Below are 23,692 nucleotides of genomic sequence, written 5' to 3'. Positions count from 1 at the left end.
CCATTGGGGTCTTCCCTATCATCGGTGCTTTCCCTATCATTGGGGCCTTCCCTATCATTGGTGTCTGCTCTATCAATGGGGTTGGCTCTATCATTGGGGTTGGCTCTATCATTGGGGTTGGCTCTATCATTGGGGTCAGTTCTGTTACTCTCCACCTTATTCATCTGAGACAGATTCTCTTACTGATCTTGGAGCACACTGTTCTCCAGGGAGCTGGTTGGCCAGAAATCTCTTCCTGTCTCTACTTCTCACAATGCTGGGTTGGAGGGTCTAATTTTGTGCCTCAATATTTGCTGTAGATTAAATGCATTTTCATTCAGAATTCCAGGGCTACCTTAAAATTTAAGAAAAATCTTAGAATTTATGTGGGATCTGAAAAGACCAAGGATAACCAGAGCAATCCTGAACAAAATGTGTTAAGTACAACCATACCTGATTTCAAGTTGCACTACATGATCAAAGTAATAAAATCAGCATGGTACTGACCCAAAATAGACACGCAGATCAATGGAATAGAATACAGGACACAGATATATGATCACACAACTATAACTTCCTGGTTTTGGGCAAAGATGCAAAAATTATATAATGAAACAAAGATAGCATTCTTAACACACAATGCTAGGGAAAATGACTATTATCATGCCCAAGAATGAAACCAGATTCCTATATCTTACCTTGTACAAAACTCAACTCCAAGCAGATCAAAGACTTCAACATAAGGCCCAATACTTTAAAACTGCTAGAAGGAAATTTAGTTATAGGTAAATATTTTCTGAGTAGGATCTCATGTAGCATGAGAAATATATTAGCAATTGACAAACTAGATCTTATGAAATTAAAAAAACTTTTGCATAGCAAAGGGAAATATCAACTAAGTAAAAAGGCAGCCTACAGAATGGGAAAAACTTTTCCAGCTATACATCTGACAGAGGATTAGTGTCTTAATATACAATATATATATACATATATATGTATATATAATATCTAAAAAAACCTAAGCACTAAGGAGAAAGAAACAGTTAAAAATGGGCTATAGAACTAAGAATAAAGTTTCCAAAAGAAGAAACACAAATGGCTAGAAAACACTTAAAATGTGTTCATCATCCTTAGCCACTAGGGAAAATGTATATGAAAACCATGTTAAGATCCATTCTCTTTAACTGGTCTTCACAGAAAAAAAAGATTGATTTTGGCACACACATGGTCATATATACCCAACAGGAAAGTATAAGCAAAGATTAAAATAATTTAATGTTCCAAGGGATCTCACTCTTCAGACATTAGGCTTAAATCTATAGGAAATTTTATTTACAAAACTGTTTCTCCCTGTGCTAGTTAATTTCATGTCAACTTGACACAAGCTAGAGTCATCTGAGAGGAGGGAGCTCCAACTGAGAAGACACTTTTAAAACAGCAGGCTGTAGACAAGCCTGTGGAACATTTTCTTAATTAGTGATTGATGTGGGAGGGTGCAGCCCATGGTGGGTGGTGCCACCTCTGAGTTGGTGGTCCTGGGTGCTATAGGAAACCAGGATGAGCAAGCTAGTAAGCAACAATTCTTCATATCCTCTTCATCAGCCTGTGAGTTCTGCCATGACTTCCTTAAATGATGAACAGTGATGTGGTAACTCAAACCTTCACCCCCAGTTGTTTTTGGTCATGCTCCTGCATCACAGCAATAGAAACCCTATCTAAGACACTCACTATGATTTTCTTCAGCTGCAAGATGGCAGACCAGCTGTCACCTCAATTACACAACCACAGTTATGGCTACGTCTTCAGAGGGAAAATGATGATAGCAGGAAGTAGGAAGTGGCTAGGTGGTTTAGAGTAAAAGGATATAAAAGGAAAGTACCCAGTTTCTTTCTTGTCTAAAAGCCAGAGACATCCTCGGACCTCTTGGACAAGTTGTTGCCAGAAGTGTTTGGGTACTCTTGTCCATGATCTGATTCCTAAGTTATTTTGGGGTTAACTCTAAAGACAGGAGGGATTTTAGAATGGCAATAAGGCCATTAAGGGGAAAACTGGTCAACAGAATAGAAGCTCTGGGTAGGTAGAGAGCTAACATTTTATATGGTTATTCAGTCACTTGACCAAAGGGCCATTCCTAGGAAGGTAGGCCACCTTCAGCTATGTTAAAGAGACAGAAAGACTATTTATTTGTTCCTTTAATGTGATACAATTCTTTTCTCTCCCAGAATTTCTGCCCTGTAGTGAAGTCCTGTGATCCCAGATACCATGAGGTTGGGCTGGGTCTACCCATTGTTCTGAGTTCTTCCTTTAGGGTGCTGGTCGGACCTAAGCGTTCTCTCTCTGATAAGGAAGCCAAAGGAGCTTCTCATTCTCTTCCTGAAGCCCCATTCCCCACAACGTGACTGTTTCCTGCCATGTAGTGGGCTTCTGTGTAGGTAACTCAAACAGTATGGCTCCTGAGTTGTCTCTATTCTTCTCCTTTGGACAGCTGCAAAAACTTACAGCTCACTCCCCACCCCAAGGTGGGGTGTCCTTCAAGTTAAAAATATTCCATCTTACCCCAATCAGAATGTCTATGAACAAGAATACAAATAACAACAAACACTGGCATGGGTGTGGGCAGAAGGGAGCCCCTAGACACTGTTGTAGCTACTCTGGGATTAAGTCTGGAGGATTCTGAAAGAGCTAAAACTAAAACTACTGCATTGAACTAGCTGTGCCACTCCTGAACATATACAGAGATACATGCACACTTGTACTCACCTCTCTCCTTTTCACAATAGCTAGGAAATAGTCAAGATGCCTAATAACTGATGAAAGGAAAGTGAAGATACATATACACAATGGAACATTACTCAGCCATTAAGAAAAGTGAAATTATGAAATTTGCAAGAAAATGGATGGAATTGAAAAAAATTATTCTAAGTGAGGTAACCTAGGCTACAAATTCTACATTTCCTCTCTCATATGAGGATCCTAGATCCAATACATCAGTAGCTGTGCAAGCCAGGAAACAAGGGAATAGGATGTGGATTACCTAAAGGGAGGGGAGACAGTAGGCTATTTATTGATAAAAAGAAAGAAAACGGGCGGTGATACTCTGGGTGGAAAGGTTTAGTCAGGGAGGGAGGCAGGTGGATTGGAGAGATGAGGCTAGGGGATGGGAGCAGGAGCATAAAGAAATCATTTGGAAAGCAAGACATGCCCACCTACACAGTAGCAGTTTGACTGTTTGGGTAGTGGGAGTGTGTAACTGCTTTCTGAATGGATTCAATATCCACTCCATGAGGGTCAGTGGTGGGGCAGACAATGCCTGGTACTGTCAGCCTGGTGAGCAACCCAGGCATATTTTAAAAGTGGTAGGCTCGTGCAGAGAAATTTATTTCTGAGGACTAAGCTAATAACGGCAGCAAATTGTTTTTAAATATTTACATTCGTGCTCAGACAAAAGTAGCGCCTAAGCTTAACCAGAGAAGCCCCTCCTTACAATGCACAGCACTGAGTGCAAAGGCTCACAGTTGTTCAAGATGGAGAAAAGGTAACAGATGTGGGCCCAGCCCTAAGCAAGCCTCTTAACCACATACTCCAAGGCTCAGGGAACATTGTGGAAGAGGAAATAGGGAGCATTTAAGAGCCAGTAGAGTGGAGGACTATAAAACAGCATCCCTAGACCTGATGGAATGCTGTCATTAACTCTCATTGACTGCAGTTTCTCACACTGGACCCACACAAGACCAATCCTGGAGTCAAGAATCAAGGAAGGTGAGGGGCTCATGGGGACCTACCTTTTATCTCTAAACCATTGACTATTGATAGATTGTGGGAACAGGAAATCGCTGTCTTTGGTTGTATTCTGCTGTGCCTCCAGTGTCCAAACCAAAATCTACAAGCCCCAGTCACCCAGATGGCTGTGGCACATCTTGGTAGGTCATGAAACAAAACGAGCAGACACAGATGTATGAGGGAGATTTGTGAGTACTAGTGAGTGTGGACAGCAGTGGTAGGGACATAGGGGGTTAGAATGGCCAGTGTATGAAGCATATATTACTTGTTGTGTGAGCTCTTCCTCTGTTAATGTGAACAAACTGGCCACTTACCTCAGGCAGGGCACCAGCAGCAGGAACAAATGATTCTGTTCATGGTCAAACCATGAAATTAACTGGGGTTACTTACAGAAGCATGGTCATCTTATGGGAGGCTACACCACAGAAGAGAAGTTTCTGTTTGAGGGAAGGGTGAGGCCCTGTGAGCCATTTTTCAGGTCCTCCCCAGCAGATGGCTAATGGGCCGGTTTTGTGCATGGAAAATTATTTTGAGGCATTTGACGTAAAAGGAAGAAAATAAACAAGATGGCACTTAGTGTGCTGTGCTGGAAGATGGGAGACTTGTGCATATTTATAGATGGAGAAAAGAGGTCAGAAAAATAATCAAGAAATGGAGGCAAAATGAAAACATGATTTCAGGAGACTGGAGAGAGCGGGCCAGAACACAGATAATAGATCCCTTTTAATGAAAAGGAGAACATGGATGTTCTATTATATGACAAATAGCTGTATGTTACAAGTATGCCATGAGGTTTGCACAGGGCAGAAGGTTATCCGGGATCCACTGTAGTTCACTCTGTGGTTAGAAAGATTGCTTCTGAGAGGTTCATTTACATCTGATATAACTGCTTCCCTGCTTGTAGCCCAAATCGCTGGGGAAGCACAGACATGAACTTTGTCACCTGTGATCTTGTAGACTGCACCTCTGAGACTCCTTCAACTGTATTAAAGTGTGGCAGGGTGTGTGGAACACCCATCTTACTAAACTTGCACTTTCCCTCATCACCATCCAAACTCCATGAAGAGACATCCGTGTTCTCAACAAGATTAATCCAGGTATAGAGATGCTTTTGTCTTGTTCCCAGTGTGCTTCTGAAGAATTGTTATACACCGAAGACCAAGGATAGGGTTTAACCCTGCACACTGGGGGAATAGACTGCTCATGGCTGGTATCAGGGGTTGACAGAACACAATAAGAGATTCCTTTTAGAAAGAAAGGGAGGGAGGGAGGGAGAGGGGGAGGGAGGGGAGGAGGGAAGCTGGGAGGGAAGGAGGGAGGGAGGGAGGGAAGATGGGACGGAAGGAGGGAGGGAGGGAAAGCAAGAAAGAAAAAGAGAGATAGAAAGAAAAAGAGAGATAGAAAGAAAAAGATAGAAAGGAAGGAAGAGAAAGAGGAAGGAAGAAAGAAAGAGGAAGGAAGAAAGAGAAAAAGAGGAAGAAAGAAAGAAAGAAAGGAAGAAAGAAAGAGGAAGGAGGGAAGGAAGGAGGAAGGAAGGAAGGAAGCAGGCAGACTTGTGCATCTCTTTGAGCAGGTGTAGGTGCAAACCTCCTACCTCACTGATGACTATGGTGTGCCCACTCCACCCCTATATTTTTCCATTAGTGGCCTCTCCATTCCAGCTTCTGACATATTTTTTGATCAATTGCATTTCATTGTTGTTGAAAGTGCATCCCGTTTCTGATTTTTTTTTTTTTTTGCCTTTTGTAACTGAGAAGCTGCAGAGGCTGAGTCAGGCTGAGTGCCAACAATATAGCCATAAAATCCTGGTAAAGATGAGGCTGGAGAAGGTTGCTTCAGTATTTGCCATGGCAACCAGGCCTTTTGACCAGCTGTGGCCAGTTCTTGAAGAGGCAGTTCTGTTTATTAACACTCTCATCTCTACTGTCTTTTTGCAGAAGTTTTGTAGAAGAGAAAGTATCTGTACTTTGCATACTTGGTCTAAATTATACTAAAATGCTATAAGCAAAAAAAAGATTCCTTTAAATGGAAAAGAGAACAAGGATGTTCTATTACATAACAAATAACCACGTGTTACGAGTATACCATGAGGTTTGCATAGGGCAGGAGGTTATCTGGGATTCACTGTAGTTCACTCTGTGGTTCATTAGTACAGTGGACTATTCCTGCGTGACTCATTGATGTGCCATTGCGTTCTGATTGGACCTTTCTCCTAAGGGCTGTTCTCCACTCTTTGGTGTCTAAGTTTTTGCTGTATAATGAAGGAATCTCTGACCTACCCCTGCTTCTGAAATCCTTACCCAAACTATTAAAAATTAAATATGATGGGATACTTGAATACTAACAGCAGATGGCTTGCTGTGTCCTCACACGTCTCCTTCATAAATGTAACTTCAAGGATTTTCTACATTCAAGTATATTTTATGGGTTTCTAAATTATCTCATTGTAAGGTTATTTTCTGTTTCCAACTGTCTCAAATCTGATGTAAGTACCATACCTTATTCTTTTTTTTAAGATAGTGGTATTTTTAACATAATTTTTTATGAATTTTTTGGCCACAGCTTATTCTTTAGCTCTTTCAGAAACTGTAAAGATACTTCTTTCACAAGTTAGGGTGTTACAATGCTGGGAGCAAGCACTTTCAATATACTAGACATTATTGTATAGCATTTACTTAATATATTCATAAATAAGATACAATATTATAAATAATTCAGATAGTACAGAAGAAAATATGATATATGCAATAAATACTTATTTCTAAACATGTTTTAGGTTATTTTTCTTTTGTATGGAGGCTACAGTAAAATGTGATTTTTATAACTTAAAAAAACTCATTTGTTATCATATATACTTTAATGCTTTGTCTATAAGGTTAAAAAGTATTATATATATACATATATATATATGTGTGTGTGTGTGTGTGTGTGTGTGTTTGTATTTGGAAAAATTGTAGGAATATAAGAAACCAGCCTTTCTTATTAAAATTGCAACAAAGAGAAAAATACCAGACTGTATTTTTCAGGGAAGTGTTGAGGTATATGGGAAATTTGTATCTTAAGACCATAGGAGAACCGTGTCACTGTGTGAGAGAGGATAATTAGTGCCTGCACTCTGTCATATCAGACTGAAGGTAATGGGGTGTAGGAAATGGTTCATTAGGCTCTCTCAAGTACTTTTACTGTGTCCATACTATTTATACCAGCAGAAAAAAGTCAGTCTTTAAAATTCAGTCAAAGCATTACCCTTAGATTTTTCAGTATGAGAAATAACACTGAACACAGTCAAGTGAGTAAGTAAAGTCCCTTAAAGATATGTATAAAAAGCTGACACAGAATTTACTGGCTTGAATGTCACCTGTGTTAGATACTTTCCTTCCTCCAGACTTCTGCTCCCATACCGGAGGAGCAGAGTTTCGGTTAGAGAAAGAGACGAGATCAAAAACAGTGGGCCAAACACAATTAGTGCTCATGCAGGATTTTAATTGAGATGGAGCTTTATCGCTGTGTGTTTGCAGGAGTGGAATGAGGGGGTAGGTGCCGAGAGCACGCAATGCATGGTTCATTCTTAGAAATTTTCCTGTGGTGGGAATTGGTAGCAATGCCTGTAATTTTCTTTGGTAAACTTGTTTAAATGTTGTTCTGAGTTGTATTGAGGTGAAAGTATTGGAAGGGAGAGGGTGCTGTCTCAGGCACACGGGGAACTTGCTGACCTTAGGCTCTTCAGGATCTCTCCCCCTCCTGACGTCATCCTGGGTGCAGTGTTGAGCTATATAGCTGGGAATTGTGTGCCTGCAAGCAGAATAGTGTGTAGCCGTGGAAAGAGTGAGGGATCAAGTGAAGGAACCCCTGTGAGAGACAGCAGCTTGGGGAGAAGCTACACACTTGGTCTTTCCTGAATCTTTTGCAATTCAGAGTAGAGACAATGTTTACCAACCTGTAAGGTACACACTGAATAGAGTCTAGGAGCGTTCTGGTGGTGTGTTGGGAAACACTTGGAATTAAAAGAAACTTAGATTGTAGCAGGTTCAGTAATGATGCCTGAGGTGGCTTCACAAGATGAGCCTCCCCAAAGCTCTTTGCAGATTCCCTTCTTGGTGTAGGAGGCTGGGAAAAGGGAGTTTAAAAAGTCTGTCCTGACTGATCAGCAAGGGACCTTTCACTATGAATTCTTTGATGATAGCGGCCTGTCTAGAGGCTCTGTGGTAAATGCTTTGGTTGATAAAATTAGAAGATTAGTTACAGGAATAGAGTTGGGGATATGGCTCAGTGGTAAAGCATTTGCCTAGCATGAGTGAGGCCCTAGGTTTGATGCCCAGCACCACAGGAAAGGAGGAGGGTGAGGGAAAGAGAGAAAAAGCATAGAAAATAAAAGGGAATACTATCTAAAGACTACAGAGACCCTGTGTTAAACACTAATTTGGGGCTAGATTGATCTAATAGAAGATGTCCAATGAAAGTCATATACTTGGTTACTCAAAATTCAATTGTTGACTGGCATTTTAATCAAATACACACCAAATAATAGGTTGAGGAATTGTTTAGTGACCCCAACAATCCTAACATTGCTTTGGCTCAGACTGAAGTATTTGCCAGGTGCACACCAGGCCTTAGGTTTGATTTCATGTAACCATAAATGAACAAACAAGAAACTTTGCCCCAATACAAGTAAACGTTTTTGAACTTCTTAATAGTAGGAATAGTTTTAACCCCCAAATTTTTAGTACTCAGATGACTAGCTACAATTAATAAACAGTTCTTACGATCCTTCTTAAGACTACCCATTTCTCTCCTTACTTGTAACCCATGGTAGGAAATTAGGAGGTGGTTAGAAAGAAATTATGCTTGGAAAATGTGTATAATTACCCACTACTCTATCAGTTCCAGAATGAGTTATAGGTCTACAATGTGAAATAAAACAAAACTAGATAGCTAACATTTCTAAAGCCAACATTTGTAGTTCTTATAAAATAACAACAATTACTGAGTGTTCTTTAAGGCTTTTAAAATTGCTGTTAGCCTCGTAGCTAGAACAGAGATCTGTGAAAAATACATCAGGTTAGAAGATTCGGAACCTAAAGACCTTCTTCAAGACTCAGAATTGCTTCTTTCTAGCTGTGTTCCTTAAGTTCTATATTCTTCACACACTCTTGAAATGGGAAGAAAAAGCATTAAAAGTGCTACATGTCTCAATGGAAGCACATTGCTAATTCTGAAGTTTTGCTGGGTTAGGGCTGGGGATATGATGAAGCTGGCAGATATGATTGCTGTACTAAACTCGTGCCCCAACTTTGGAACCGAGGGTGAAGGAAGAGAACTTCCTCTTGACATTTGCCTTCTGACCTCCACACAAGCACCAACATCCATGTGCATGCACACACAAATATGCACTCTACACATGTGCACAAACACACCCACAGGCAGTTTATAAAGTGAACCTTCTCCCTTTTAACCTCTTGCGTTTTTTTTTCTTGTATCTTTCGGAGTGCCAATATAATTTTCAATCTGAATATAGTAACCTAGTAAACCCTGTCACTTAATTTCCAGGCCTGCCGTGGTTGCTTACAGAATTGTGTATCTGGGAAGCTTAGCATTTTTCCTGTTTATTCAGGCATTATGAATGCAAATATTAGCCCAGTTTTCATTGGAAAAACACTTTTCCTTCTTTCCTTGAGAATTGGGATTTAAACACATTAACAGCAATTAGTACTTGAGCCAAGAATTCAGATTTTGAATAAAACTACAGTTGACATTTGCTCCTAGATGAGAGAGTGAAAAATGGTCCATAAAGTTTCTATTAACTTCAAAAGCAGCAACATCTGCTCCAATCCATAGAGCTTCATGGTCTGCCGTGGAGGGAGAGATCTCTGTTAGCATGAATGGGGCCAGCAGAGCCTAGCAAGGAGAAGGCATCTTCCACATCCTTCAGGCTCCTCCTCCTCCTCATTCGGTCCTCCTACTCCTCTGCATCCCTCATCTCTTCCCTTTTTTCCTTTTCTTTTTTCCACTTTGCCTCTCTGGATGACACATACCTAAGCCTGCGCCTCCTAACTCTCCGCCCCCTAACTAACTCTCCCACTGTTCGCCTATAGAGTCACTTTGAGTAGTATCCAAATGAGCTCTGTGGTTTTTCTCAGTCACATGTTTCCCCTTCAAAATTCAGGGGATTTCCAGACCATTTTGCAATTAGTTAAGGATTATATTTCCTTATTTTTATTAATTTTGTGTAAAGTGGGATTTATCAGTGGAGCATTCATCGACACTGACTTCAATTTATTCTGATGAAACTGACTGACATCTGTGTGTGCTGTTCATCAGTCATGATTTAAACCATTCTTAATTGCATTAAATGTAAATTAAGACATTCAATTTCAGCCATTATTTTTCATAAAATACTGTGAACTGAGTTTTAGTGGGTCATGAGATCTTACATTCAAGATAAATAGGGTAAATTCAAAACTTACTATTGATGTTCATATTTCACCCTTTGCCGACTGTTTCTTTCATTACTTACTAGATTGGAACAATTAATTTGTTCTGTAAAGAGATGGATGGGTAAGGAAGACATAACTGAAGTTTTTAACAAATTATTTCATCTTTAGAGCTTGCCTATGTTTTAAGAATGTGATTTTAAAAAAACCCTTTATAAGAGTGTCTGTATAGATCTAATGATAACTTGAGTTGAAAGATCCATACTAGGTCATTTGATTTAGAAGTTTGGACTCATACCTTTAAATCCTTGGATTTTAATAATGACATTTAAAACTGACATAGCTATGTTAATATGAAATCTCAACATTATATAAATCCCATGTAGAAAAGCATAGTTAATGTGAAGACTGGTAACATCTGCAGTATATTACATAGTATATTACTCAATATAATAATCTTCACCATTACCTTTTAAATAGATCCTTTATATTTATGAATATTTTGTCTGCATGTATGTATGTGCACCGTGTGTGTGCTTAGTGCTAGAAGTCAGCAAAGTCTGGGTGTTGAATTCCCTGGGACTGGAGTTACAGATGGTGTAGCCACAATATGGGTTCTGGGGACCAAACCTGGGTCCCTGCAAGCACTCTTTACTGCTGAGTCAGCTTTCCTGCCCCATCCTTCCTCTTTTTGATGAATGTTGTATTATCCAAATAATTTATTCTAGTTTCATTTGTAGGCAACTGTCCCTAACTTCTGTTGTTGTTTCCATCAAATGAGAGCAATCATCATTTAGCCACACAATAGTTATTAATAGTAATAGTTATTAATATTGAATAAAAGAGATTTTATTGCACACACACACATTTTTCAGTACTGGTGATAAAACCTGGAGCCTTGCACATGCTAGGCAGGCACTATATCAAAGCTATATACCCATTCCAGTTTTAACTTGTATTTTGAGGCGTGGCCTCAATAAGATTCTTAGGTTGGCCTTGAACCTACTTTGTAGTCTAGGCAGGTATTGAACTTGGAATTATTCTGCATTAGCTTCCCAAGTAGCTGGGATCTATACCACCAGACAAAATATAATTTTTAAATAAGAAAATGTATAAATCCATAGTTGATCGCCCTCCCCACAAAGTATCAAATGAAAAATCTATGACAGTGAACCTGAGTAAAATCAGGCCCAGGTAAAAAAATCACGTTACCAAATGTACTGGCTGATTTTGTGTGTCAACTTGACACAAGCTAGAGTCATCAGAAGGGAAGGGGCCTCAGTTGAGGAAAATGTCCATGAGATCCAGCTGTAAGGCATTTTCTCAGTGAACAATGGAGGAGGGCCCAGCCCATTGTGGGTGGTGCCATCCCTGGGTTGGGGGTCCTGGGTTCCAGAAGGAGGTGGGTTAAGGAAGACAGGGGAAGCAAGCCAGTAAACAGCATCCCTCCATGGTCTCTGCATCAATTCCTGCCACCAGGATCCTGCCCTGCTTGAGTTCCTGTCCTTACTTCTTCAATGGTGAACAGCAATACGGAAGTGTAAGATGAGTAAACCTTTCCTCCCCAGGGATCCTGCCCTGCTCGAGTTCCTGTCCTGACTTCTTCAGTGGTGAACAGCAATACGGAAGTGTAAGATGAGTAAATCTTTCCTCCCCAGCTTGCTTTTTGGTCATGGTGTTTTTTGGGGGACAGTAGAAACCCTAACTAAGACACAAAGTATTTCTTTTTATAAGACTTAATGTCAAATGACTACCTCTGAGATACTCAGTGTGCCTAGTATCTAGTGCTTAATTTTGGCTCAGTACATAATAAGAACTCAATGTGTAGAATTTTTATTGATGTGCTACCTTTAATTTCAGTCTTTGTAGCACCCAGCAAACCTAGGCTCACCCATGCTACATAAGTATCTGCTGCTGAGCTGTATCCTGAGCTTTGTTTTAATTTTACTTATTGTTTGGGAGTGTGTGCGTGTGTGTGTGTGCGTGTGCGTGTGCGTGTGTGTGCGTGTGTGTGTGCGTGTGCGTGCGTGTGTGCGTGTGTTGACACGCATGCGGAGGCTAGAGGACAGCTTTGGGGAGTGGGCTTCAGGGATTGGACTCTGGTGAGTGTTTTATCCACTTAGCCATCTCTCCAGGCCCCTCCTTATTTATTTTTAAAACATTGTTTTAACTTACATGACTGGGCACTTCTTTCTTAGAAGGTCCCAAGATCTGGGTGTGTCCACATTCTGGGTTGACTATGGGATTGCCAAGGGAGCTGTGGGCCTATTTCTAAGAACACTCCTCTGCCACTTGTCCCCCCGTCAATGACGAGAGGCTCCCTTTACTGTCCACCTAGCGAGAGCTTTGCCACACCATTACATCTCTTTGCTCTCTCCAACTGGAAGTTGGTCATCAAAGAGGAAGGCATTAGCTACACTTGCTGCTTTACTTCTGTAGTAAAATGCCATGTGACTGGTACATGCAATGTCTCCACTCCCAGTCAGTTCAGCTGGTGCAGAGTGAAGTGTTGCACTAAGTCTGGAAATGGGAAGTGATGCAATCAATCTACCAGCTTCTTGATATTAATATCTGTCTCTTACTCACTTTTAAAGATAGCACAAATGAGAGTGCTGAATATAAATGGCTTTTGTAAGTCATCCAGGTCAGTGAAGCATGTCATTGTTTGCAACCTGAGTTCCATGAGAACCCTAGCTGATAGGCATACCATATATTTTTCTCATAAATGCAAAACACAAACAATATTCACAGCATTTAATGAATATTATAAAATAGTGCACCATCAGTTTCCATGGGAAAACTACTCGCATGTGCTTAATAATGTGACCTTTGAGTGTCATCTTTAAATTATGTAAAGTCCATATAGAAAGATGCTGTATAATTTATTTTTCCAGATGCAATGTTAACAAACATTTTATTATGATTTATTTTTTGGTTCCCTGAAAGATGAAGTGAGTTCTTTAATATTAGCATTGCTAATGATTTTAATGAGGCATTAAAATGTTGCAGTATTGTAGGAACATTTTTCTTTCTTCCTTTTTAAAAAACATAATTTCATTAATATTTCACAGGACTTTTAATCTTAAATTGATGAAAGAACCTGAAAGCATAATTTGCAAAGAGCCTCAGAGCTTGAGCAGCAGGCCAGAACCAGGGAAAGGCAGGGCCAGTGATGTGGGGAAGACTGGATGATGATAGTCTGTTGTTGTTGTAATGAAGACAAAACAATCTTAGGCTTTTGCTCAGGGCTTGACAACCCTGAACTGTTCACAGAAATCTAGCACATCTAACTTAGATTGTGCTTCCACATTAGGTATGGGAAGTCAGACACATACAGTGAAGCTTTTCTTTGTAAGAACAGCGTGTTAGTCACTTGTATTTTACGGGAAACATTCCTATGTTGAGCTCAATGATAGAACACTTGCCTAAGTGTTCTCTACCTAAGGACCTGAGCTTGATCTCTAGCACTGGGGGGGGGGGGAGTAACCATTCTGGTTGGCATAGCTTAGCTTCTTTCTGTTGGAAGATATTTAACAATTTTGACATTTTTGCCAAATGGGCACAGTATTATTCAGCTCTCCAGAACCTTCCATAAATTATGCCTCTTTAAGGGGAAACCCCTTTCTCCCCCTTACTGCAGTACTCATTCAAGAAGTTGCCATTTGGATAACTTACAGTTAGTGCAAAGTGACTGCTCTTCAGAGCATACGGACCAGAGGAAATAGGGGGAAACTGTTTGGTCCACAGGTATTTGTGGTCATGTGTGTCCATGATTACAAAGAGAATGGTTATGTTTCTTTTGGACATTTGAGAACACTGGAAGAGCAGATAAACCAAGGACTAAGCAACCTTTGCAGCTGTACTGTGCAATTCCTGGCACAAGGGACACTGTTCTTGAGTAAACTCTCCAATGTCACGGGCAAAATAGCACTTGTCATGGTTTGGCCTCAGCAGCTGTTTGCTCTGCCTGGATCATAGAATAACAGAATCAGATCCTGGCTGAACAGCATCACTGTCTTGTACATGTTATTAGCTGTAAGCCTGATCCTGCCTTTAAATCAAGCCTGTGGCTTAGAGTTCCCCACACCCTGAAAGCACACACTTCTATGGATAGAATCTTTGTCTGCACAGTTACTTAGCTTAGCTGGGGATTGTGGGACCCCCAAACAAAACAATCCTTTACTCAGAAAACCAACTGTAGGGATATCAAATTATTTTTCATGACTTTCCAAAGTGTGGTCTATGCCTCCACATCTACACCACAAGTGGATACACCGGGAATAGGCGTGAGAAGGAAGGGGAAGGGGAAGAGTGAGAGGAGACATACTTATTAAAATGCAGATTTTTGGTACAAACCTAGAGAGTTAGACTCTCTCAGGTGATACTTCAGAAGTCTTTATTTTCAATTGGGTCTCAGCTAATTCAGTAGTTCCTTGTCTTAATTTTGGAGGGATGGTGTGAGGGGGATGTTTTTCTGTATATGAGATTAATAGAAATGGGTTAATAATTAAGAGACAACTAGCCAGTAAGAAGCCCTAGTCATCAGCCAAACAGTTTAATAATGATTATAGTGTTCCTGTGTTTATTTGGAGCTAAAAACTGCAGGATCAGGTGGAACAGAAACTCTGTCTTCAATAGTGTGAAGAGCTGGTTTAGATTAACTATACTACTACACTACTATATGCTTTGGTATATAATTTGCTTGCAAAGATAACATTTATTCCTTAATTAAAAGTAGTTCTGTTCATGAAGCATCTGTATTGCTGCTTGGAAACAGGCATTTGCACTAACCCCATAGTATTGCTGTGTACATGAGTTAAGTAGTTATGCAAAGTCAAAAATTATGTTTGTTACATCACTGGCAGCAGCCAGACATCACTCAAACGTTAACATAGCAGTTGGCCACAACAAACAAAGCAGAAATGTAGAGCTTTTACTTTCTAGCATCTTGGTGACATCTACTCAAGGACCCTAGAAGGATGTAGAAAAAAAACTATGAGCTGAAATGCAAGCCCATTCAGTTACAGTGTCTGTTAGCTAATCTGAATTTAAAAAATAACCTCTACTGAAGAGGAGATGACTTAATATTTTGAGTAAAATTAAAATTTGGTATTATCTATGGATTTCAGTTATCCATACTATTCCAAAACTCCAAAGCATGAGATTCAAGACCTGCTCATTAACTGCTCTAGTAGAGCTCCCAATAAGTTATATGCAAACCAATGTTAATATAAATAAAGCAGTGGACTCATCACTATAGCTCATTTGTTTTTCATATTTTGATGCAACTCAACTTTTCAGTGTCTGATCCAATATAGGAAATCCGTGCACTATTGTATTAGGCTATCTTTTGCAAGCTGATAGTGGTGTCTTATTCCACCATATGCAGTGCCATTTAAGTCTAGTAACTTCTGGTGCCCTTGGATCATGCTGCTCACAAGGAAAACTAGACCCTGAGAGTTAGACATATACACAGACTTTGACTGCAGTCTGTCTGTGAATCCTGAGTTATTAATCATTGTGCATGTGTCTGTCAAAGAAGTGTATGATGTAGAGACAGGAGAGAAAACAGGTCACTTACTATTCTGATATAAACAAATTTTGCTGTCTACACTATTTTCAAAGGCATATACTTTTACCTCTGTGACTCATCTTCCCAGTGCAAAATGATCATATACAAAGACAAACATCCCTGTAAGTCATGAATGATGAGCAATTTACCTTCAAAAATGGCAGAAAGGATCTAGAAATGTTGAAAAGGAAACTCTTTAAATGAATACTTGTTTTTACCTTCCAAATGAATAGTTCAGTTCAAGATTGTACTTAGTGTAACTCATAGTAATATTTTTCTTGTAGAGTTGGGGTTTCATGTGCTAAGGAAGAGCTCTGCAGAACTGTACCCCAATCAGTTCTATTAGGAAAATTTTTATCTGCATCTTTTTATTCAAATATTGTGCTAGGTTTTTATTATTGGTCGCTGTAGCTAATATGTACATCTTAAGAGTCACTGAAAAAGTTACATCGTGCTGAAGAGATTGCTCAACAGTTAAGAGCACTGACTCCTCTAGCAGAGTGTAACATGAATAAATAAAAGACCCAAAGACAGGTATTGGGGTTCAAGCTTCAAGCTGAATATCATAAAAGCAAAGCAGCCAGCCACTAGCTTCTTACCTCTAACTCAGGCTGAATGGGCTGGTCCTATCTCCAGAAGCTCTCACCTAACCTCAGACTGTAGCCTTTCCTCAGTGTGGCTGGAGAATGAATGCCTCTCTGAGACCTTGCTTCTGTTTTATATACTTCCCTAATGTTTGGATTAAAGATGTGAGTTATAATTCTTTTTTAGACTGATTCAGTCTTGTGTAGATCTGAGTAGCCTTGGACTCACAGAGATCCGTATATCTTTTAATCCTGAGTCCTAGGATTAAATATGTGTACCACCACTTTCTAGCTTCTGGCTGCTAGGATTAAAGGTGTGTATCACCACTGCCTGTTCTCTATATCTTGAGGCTGACTTTGCTGTTTTGAATCCTTAGGCAAGCTTTAATAATTCATAAATAATATATCACTACAGCAGAGGACCTGAGTTGTTCTTGGCACACACACAGTGGCTCACAGTTCTGGGGCTCTGATGTATGTTCTCACCTCCATGAGATTCTGCATGCTCACAGTGTACACTCAGGCACACACACAATTTTTTAAAGTTATGTAAGTAGTAATATAATTAGAGATATAGAGAAAACTGGGGTACATACAATACAAGTGAATAGAAAGCACAAGTCTTTAAATAAACACATTAAGATTAGTTAATTAAAATGTATTTTGTTTAATGTTTTAATTTTGTGTCTGGGCTTTCAGTATAGGTGTGTGAATGAGCACATATGCACAGGAACTGGCCACCTTGTATTTTGAGTCAGGGTCTCTTGTCTAGGATTTGGGGCTCTCTAATTGGCAAAGATGACTGATCAGGGAATCCCAAGGATTTCCTTTATTATCTCCACTTTACTATCACTGTGACCACAAATGTTTACCAGCATGCTTGACTTCATATGTAGACACTGAATAGCAAACTCAGGTCTTTGTGCTTAACTCACAGACACATTACCAATGAAACCATTTCCCAGATGTCAACAATAGCTTCTTAAGTTGGGCATGGTGACACGTGCTTGTAATTCCAACATGCAGGAGGCTGAGGTGTAAGGATGGTGTTGAACTTGAGGCTGGTCTTAGCTATGTAGTGAAACCTTGTTTCAAAAAATAAAACAAACTAGAAGAAAGAAAGGAAAGATAGAAGGAAAGGAAAGAAAGGAAGGAAGGAAAGAAGGAAGAAAGGAAGGAAACCAGACACTAGACAGCATGCATGTTCTGTGATGCTATGATGTGTTGGTTAAGAGCCTATGCTTCAGGAAGACTCAGGTTTGAATTTTAGCTCTTCTTGTGAACTGTGCTAAGTCATGTTTGTTTCCTCATTTGGAAAGTGAGTTTCTATCATAACTTTTATAGACAGCTGTTTTGGTGAAACTTTATGGGTGTAGCTTCTGACATTGTTCAGACACACAGTCTCACAGCAAACTCTCAGATTCTCTTGTCCATACAATCTTTCTGCCTCTCTTCTGCAATAACCTCTAAGCTTTAGGTGATAGGATATTGTGTAGATATAACAGTTAGGACTGGACTTCACAACTCTGCATTTTGATTGGTTGAAGTTTTCTGTAATGGTCTCCATCTATTGCAAAGAGAAGTTTCCTTGATGAGGGGTGAGGACTACACTTATCTGTGTGTATAAGGAAAATAATTAGAATGTAGTTAGGAATTATGTTAGTTTAGTAAAATGCCAGTTGGTGGTTCTCTTCCAAGATACATGACTTCACTAGCTCTCACCAACATGACTGCCTAAACATGAGCTGAACAAGGACAATAGACTTGCTCAAGTTGACAGGGGAAAGCCCATGAGGCTTCGACCCCACACAAAGAACTATAGGCAACTCTGGAATGCCGGGATTGGGAGACATAAGCTCTTCCCCAGGGAAGAGCACACCAATCGATAATCCAACACAAAGTGGTCATCCCTGAAAACATACAGAAGTAACACTATATAGATTGAATTGAGCAGGTTATATTTATGTATTTAGGGATACATATGCATATACACATACGTATATATGTATGTAACAACAATTAGTGAAAAAAGATTGTAAATTTGAAAGAGAGTGAGGAGGAATATAATGGAAGGTTTGGAGGAGGAAAGTGAAGTGGGGAAATGAAGCAATTCTAGTCTCAAAAATTAAAAAGAAATAACTAAAAACTCTATAGGGTTGTTTAGGAAATTAAACGAAATAGATGCGGCGTATGCAGTAAGAATTCAGTGGCATCACAATTATCTGTTGCATATATAGAATGTTTTGAGATATTATGAGGTAAATATTTAAACAATTTATAGTTCTTTACTTTATGGCATTTACAATTTAAGGAGAGGTTAATGAAAGTTTAATTTTTAAAAAGCACAGTGCTAGTTTAAGTCAACATAGTAAAGCTTGAGTCATAATAGAAAAGCATAGTGCTAGCTTAAACCATGACAGAAGAGAGGAGGGGGAGATCGGAAAGGAGGACCAGAAGACAATTGATGAGGGCGTCAGCTAGCGCTCATCTTTAAAGAATGGATAGTGTTGAAATACCGTGGAAGAACTGCTATTTTACAAACATTGCACATGGAAGGTGAAGTAGCTAGAGACCTGGCATCAGTGGAAACTGGCTCTAAGTTCTTTTGTGCATGAGAACCACTCTGCGAGCTTGAGCATGGGCTCCTATTCTTAGCCAGGGTGGCCTAGGAATCTGCAACTGTGACTCGTAGCGAGGGTTTAAGAAGTGCTGAGACTAGTATCATGAGGCCATGAGGAGCATGGTACCAGAAATGGAAAGGACTAGTCAGATTTGAAGGCCATCTTAAAGAATTTGACCAAAGATCACAGAGGATTAAAAAAAAAAGGCAAAAGTTACTTTTAATTGTATACTGTGATAAAGGGAAAAACATTTAAAGATACATCATGGGCCCTTTGTGTTTGAGGAGATGAAAGTTACTTAGCATGTATTTTATAAGTTGGTGTAATCTAAAAACTGGGGCACAGATTACTGGTCAAGGCTTAGGACAAAAGGATTTTGTGATCACCAGCATAGAAACGGTGGCTGAAGCCTCTCTCTACATGGAAAGTGGAGGCAGGAGATGTGCTGAGTCTTCAACCAGGCTGCACTCCCCAGTGACCCTGTTACACACACAAAACAGGGAATCTTAAATGATACTTACCCAATGAGCTGTTACAAGATTTAAGCCACAAAGCAGTCAGGCCATTTGGAATGTGGGACGGTTGGCTAGAGCGACCAAGCCATGTGGCCTATCTCAGTGGAGTCCATGAGGTCTTAACAGTGTTCTATATGCAGACAATGACTTCATTGTGGGGGAAAAACAAGCAACTTGACGACTAAATTGTTTCAGTCAGTGGTTTTGGTGCAAAGAGTTGCAGTGACAAAGTGTAAAATAGCAATGAGTAACCACAGGTCCCTCACTGCCAGGGCTGAGCACTGTTCCTAGTCATTCGGTTCAGCCTTTACATTTCCCATGGAGCCACCCTTACAGTTTCCCAGGAAGAGAGGTATTAGCATGCATATTGTGAGGATGAGAAGATTTGGACCCATGGTGATTGAGAAACTCACACAGAGATTCACAGTAGGAAAGACGACTCATGGGATTTCCTGATTCCAAATACATGTGTTCTTTCTGAAGTTTGTCAACAATTTCAATAGACTCTCCAAACCGGCAGGAGATAGGAATTCTCATATTTGGTAGACAAGGGGTAGTTAATAGAAAGAAATACTTATTTGAAATTTTACATTAAAAATTCATTAAATTTTGCATCCCAATCCTTATTACATTCTAATGTAAAAATAGTGGTTTGCTTTCCTTAGTTTTTAAACAGTTTTAAATTTTATATGTAAGTTATATGTATTTATGTCATACCTTGTGGTGATTCAATTCATGTAGAATAGCATCTTAAATCATTTTATTTCCCCATCTAAGAGAGTATGCCATGTTTCTGCAGTGGGTACTTCCTAGCAAACGGCTGGTCCCTCATGAAAGTTTAGCATCTGGTACACAGTGGTCACCCAGTGAGGAAATGACAAAATAATGTTAATAAATGACAACTGGAATGTACTGAGAAGCCAGTCTCCTGTGGAGTGATTTCAGACTTGGGAGAAGTGTGTGACACTTATATTTTGTTAATTATACTGTGCTAAATGAGTGTGCTAAGGGTACTGTGAGAAAGAGGCGTGACCTCAGTGGTAGAGTTTCTGAGATGGACATGTGTTCTTGTTAATGACAATGGGCGTTGGTGGCTCCCGCCTTTAATCCCAGCATTTGGGAGGCAGAGGCAGGTGGATCTCTGTGAGTCTGAGGTCAGCCTGGTCTACAGAGTGAGTTCCAGGTCAGCCAGGGCTGTTACAGGGAAACCCTGTCTCAACAAACAAACAAACAACAAACAAGCAAACAAAAAGGAGGAGGGAGAGAAGAAGGCAGAGGAGGAGGAGAAGACGAAGAAGAAGAAGAAGAGGAAGAGGAAGAGGAGGAAGGAGAAGGAGAAGGAGGAGAAGAAGAAGAAGAAGAGGAAGAGGAAGAGGAAGGAGAAGGAGAAGAGGAAGGAGAAGGAGAAGGAGGAGGAGGAGGAGGAGGAGGAGAAGGAGAAGAAGAAGAAGAAGAAGAAGAAGAAGAAGAAGAAGAAGAAGAAGAAGGAGGAGGTTCAGAGAGAAATAAGGAATTCTACAATGAGACTTATGAACCTATGGGAACTCAACCAGGCACTTGAATGTTAAGGACCAAAATCACCAAAAATACTAATAGTTTTAAAATGTCATCAACCTGCAGACTGCTACCAGGTCATAGTCATACATGTATTCATCCATTTGACAAACATGTACGGAGAATATATAATATGTCAGTTACTGGCCTAGATAAGGCAGTGGCTATAACGATGAAATTGATGTTTCTTAAGGAGCTTATGGTCCATTGTAGAAAATAAAACAAGGCATGTCTGTCAGACAACATAAGATAATAATAATGGTCAATGATGCACAAGTCTAATACTGAGAGAGTTAGGGATTGCTGTTGGAGGGTTGGCATTTGAGCTGAGATGTCCGGGGTGAAGAGGATTTGCTCAATTCATGTACGAACAGTGGGTTACTACCCTGTTGGTGTGAATTGCTCTTACCTAAGCTAGGCTGAGTGTAAAAGGTAAAACTCACCTGCGTTGGTTTTTTACCATGTATCCAGAATATCCCTCAGTGGCCAAGATGCCTAGCAAAAATGATCCACAAGCCAACTTGTAATACTCTTGTCTTTAAATTTACTTTTCTATAACAATTATCATTTTGTATTTTCTTAGAAGGAAAAAGTTTGGACATAGGCAATTTTCTGTTGAAGACACCATTAAGTCACAGAATTTATTAACAACTGCAACTGAACCAAAGGACACATCAACTGATGGTTAGTTCCCTGCCACCAAATGAAGACATATTGTCAGCATTTGTGTTAAATATTCCACTTTAACAGCACAGATACATATTCATTAGCAGACAGATAGCCCTAGAACGTGCACTTTGCAGTACTTGTTATTTTTGCCAAGTCTGCACAGGTTTGAGAATCCTGCATTACCTCCTGTGTGTAATCTCAGAGTCTGTCACTCACATGCAGAAAACTCACCTCTCTATTTAGCCCGTGGTTGACGAGAGATAGACATTTACAGGGCCCCTCTGCCCTTGAGCTGTTCCATTAGCGCATGGAAAGCACCTTGCAGCCTGTGACAAGCGCAGCAGATCGGCACTAAATCAAAAATCAGTGCCAGCCAGGGATCTAAGCCACCATGAAGGTCACAGCCATCAACCGCATGCCGTCTCAATCCAAACAAAACACACTGGCTGCAGGGGGATTTTCACAAGTCACAATAGGTGACAAACATTTCACATCACAGTGACCCATGGCAGGGAAAGTAGAGGCCGACCTCCTAAGCACGTTTGACTAACCAATCAAACTTTGAAAAAAACTGGAGGCAATTGTCATTATTTTAAAACAAAACATAACAAAAATAAACCCTCCACAGCGTGGTGTTACTATGATGACATCTTTGATGAAAACAACTGTTGTTCTTTTATCCATGTATGTTTTCAGAAATCTTCAGCTTCCTATAAAAAGCTTTATTTGGCTTCCTGCTTTAAAAACCATGTCATTGGTCTGTTGTGAAATACTTTGCTCTTAAACTGTTTTTTGCTTATTCTGAAGATTCATGCTTATATTAATATTAAACAGGAAACAAATTTTTGTTTTAGGCACAAATTGACCTGTAGCAATACTGCTCAGCCAAAGTGGGTGAACTTGAGTTTCCCCAATTGCAGGATTTTGTTACTGTACAGTGAAGGATTTTTGAAGAATATAAACATTATTTAAATGTTATAGATTGAATAATTTTCACCTTCAACTTAGGAAAAAAAGCAAGGAGAAAATAGATACCAGGTTTACATAATAAATCTCTCCTTCATAGATTTTCTTCGGTTTCATTCTGAAAATTTATTTCCCATAAGTAGGAAGTATTGGATAACACAGATCCTAAGCTGGACTTTACTTCATTAACTTGGAAAATGCCTGTGCGCCTCGGGGTGTAACCAAGAAAGTTATTTTTCATCATTGAACCAACACGACAATATGATGTGTCATTTTGTACAGGGAATGAGGCAAAAACTTAGTCCTTCTAACTTTGGTCAAATCACTGGCCAAGAACTAACGTAAGAAATTTGTATATTTTTATAGTAAAATTAGCTTTTGCGAATGCTGCTTAGCAAAACAGCATGGAGCAGTCTGCATTCAGTACACTTCACAGTCTAGTCTGCTTCAGTGCAGCAAAGGCTACTTTGAAAACAGGTCGTTTGAGAAACAGATCTCGGACCCAGCTTCCTCTACCATTGAATAAATTTCATTTCTCAGTCTCAAATCCTAGTTCAGCCGAAATGTATGTAATGGAAGAACGCCACCTGCTGGCAAACTCTATCAAATTCCTAATTGGAAAAACCCGAGGACTCACCATGCACACTGGGAAAACGCAAACAAAATTCCTGGAAGCATTTTTCCCCCAAAGAAATCCAAGTTCATTAAGGTGACGCATACCTTTAATATGCATTATTCATTTTAAATTAACTTGATGACTAATTTTATGGAATCACTAGTTAGGAAAGCTCCGAAATAGACACAATATGCTATCTTCCCCACCCCCACCCCCCTTTTTTTTGCCAATTTGCAAAGTTTTGTATTCATTATCAGTAGTCAGCCAGTGAGTCTGTTCTTTTTAAAGGCTCTGGCTTTTCACTTAATGCAGCCCATCTGTTTCTGAAATAAATGGCAAGAATCCGTGTTTAATTTTAATCAATGTATTACTAAATATGCAAATTATATTAAAAGCCGTGGTTTG

This window comes from Mesocricetus auratus, unplaced genomic scaffold, assembly GCF_017639785.1.
Source record: "Mesocricetus auratus isolate SY011 unplaced genomic scaffold, BCM_Maur_2.0 Super-Scaffold_100020, whole genome shotgun sequence".
Lineage (NCBI taxonomy): Eukaryota > Metazoa > Chordata > Mammalia > Rodentia > Cricetidae > Mesocricetus > Mesocricetus auratus.
Note: the sequence above shows the minus strand (reverse complement) of the source record.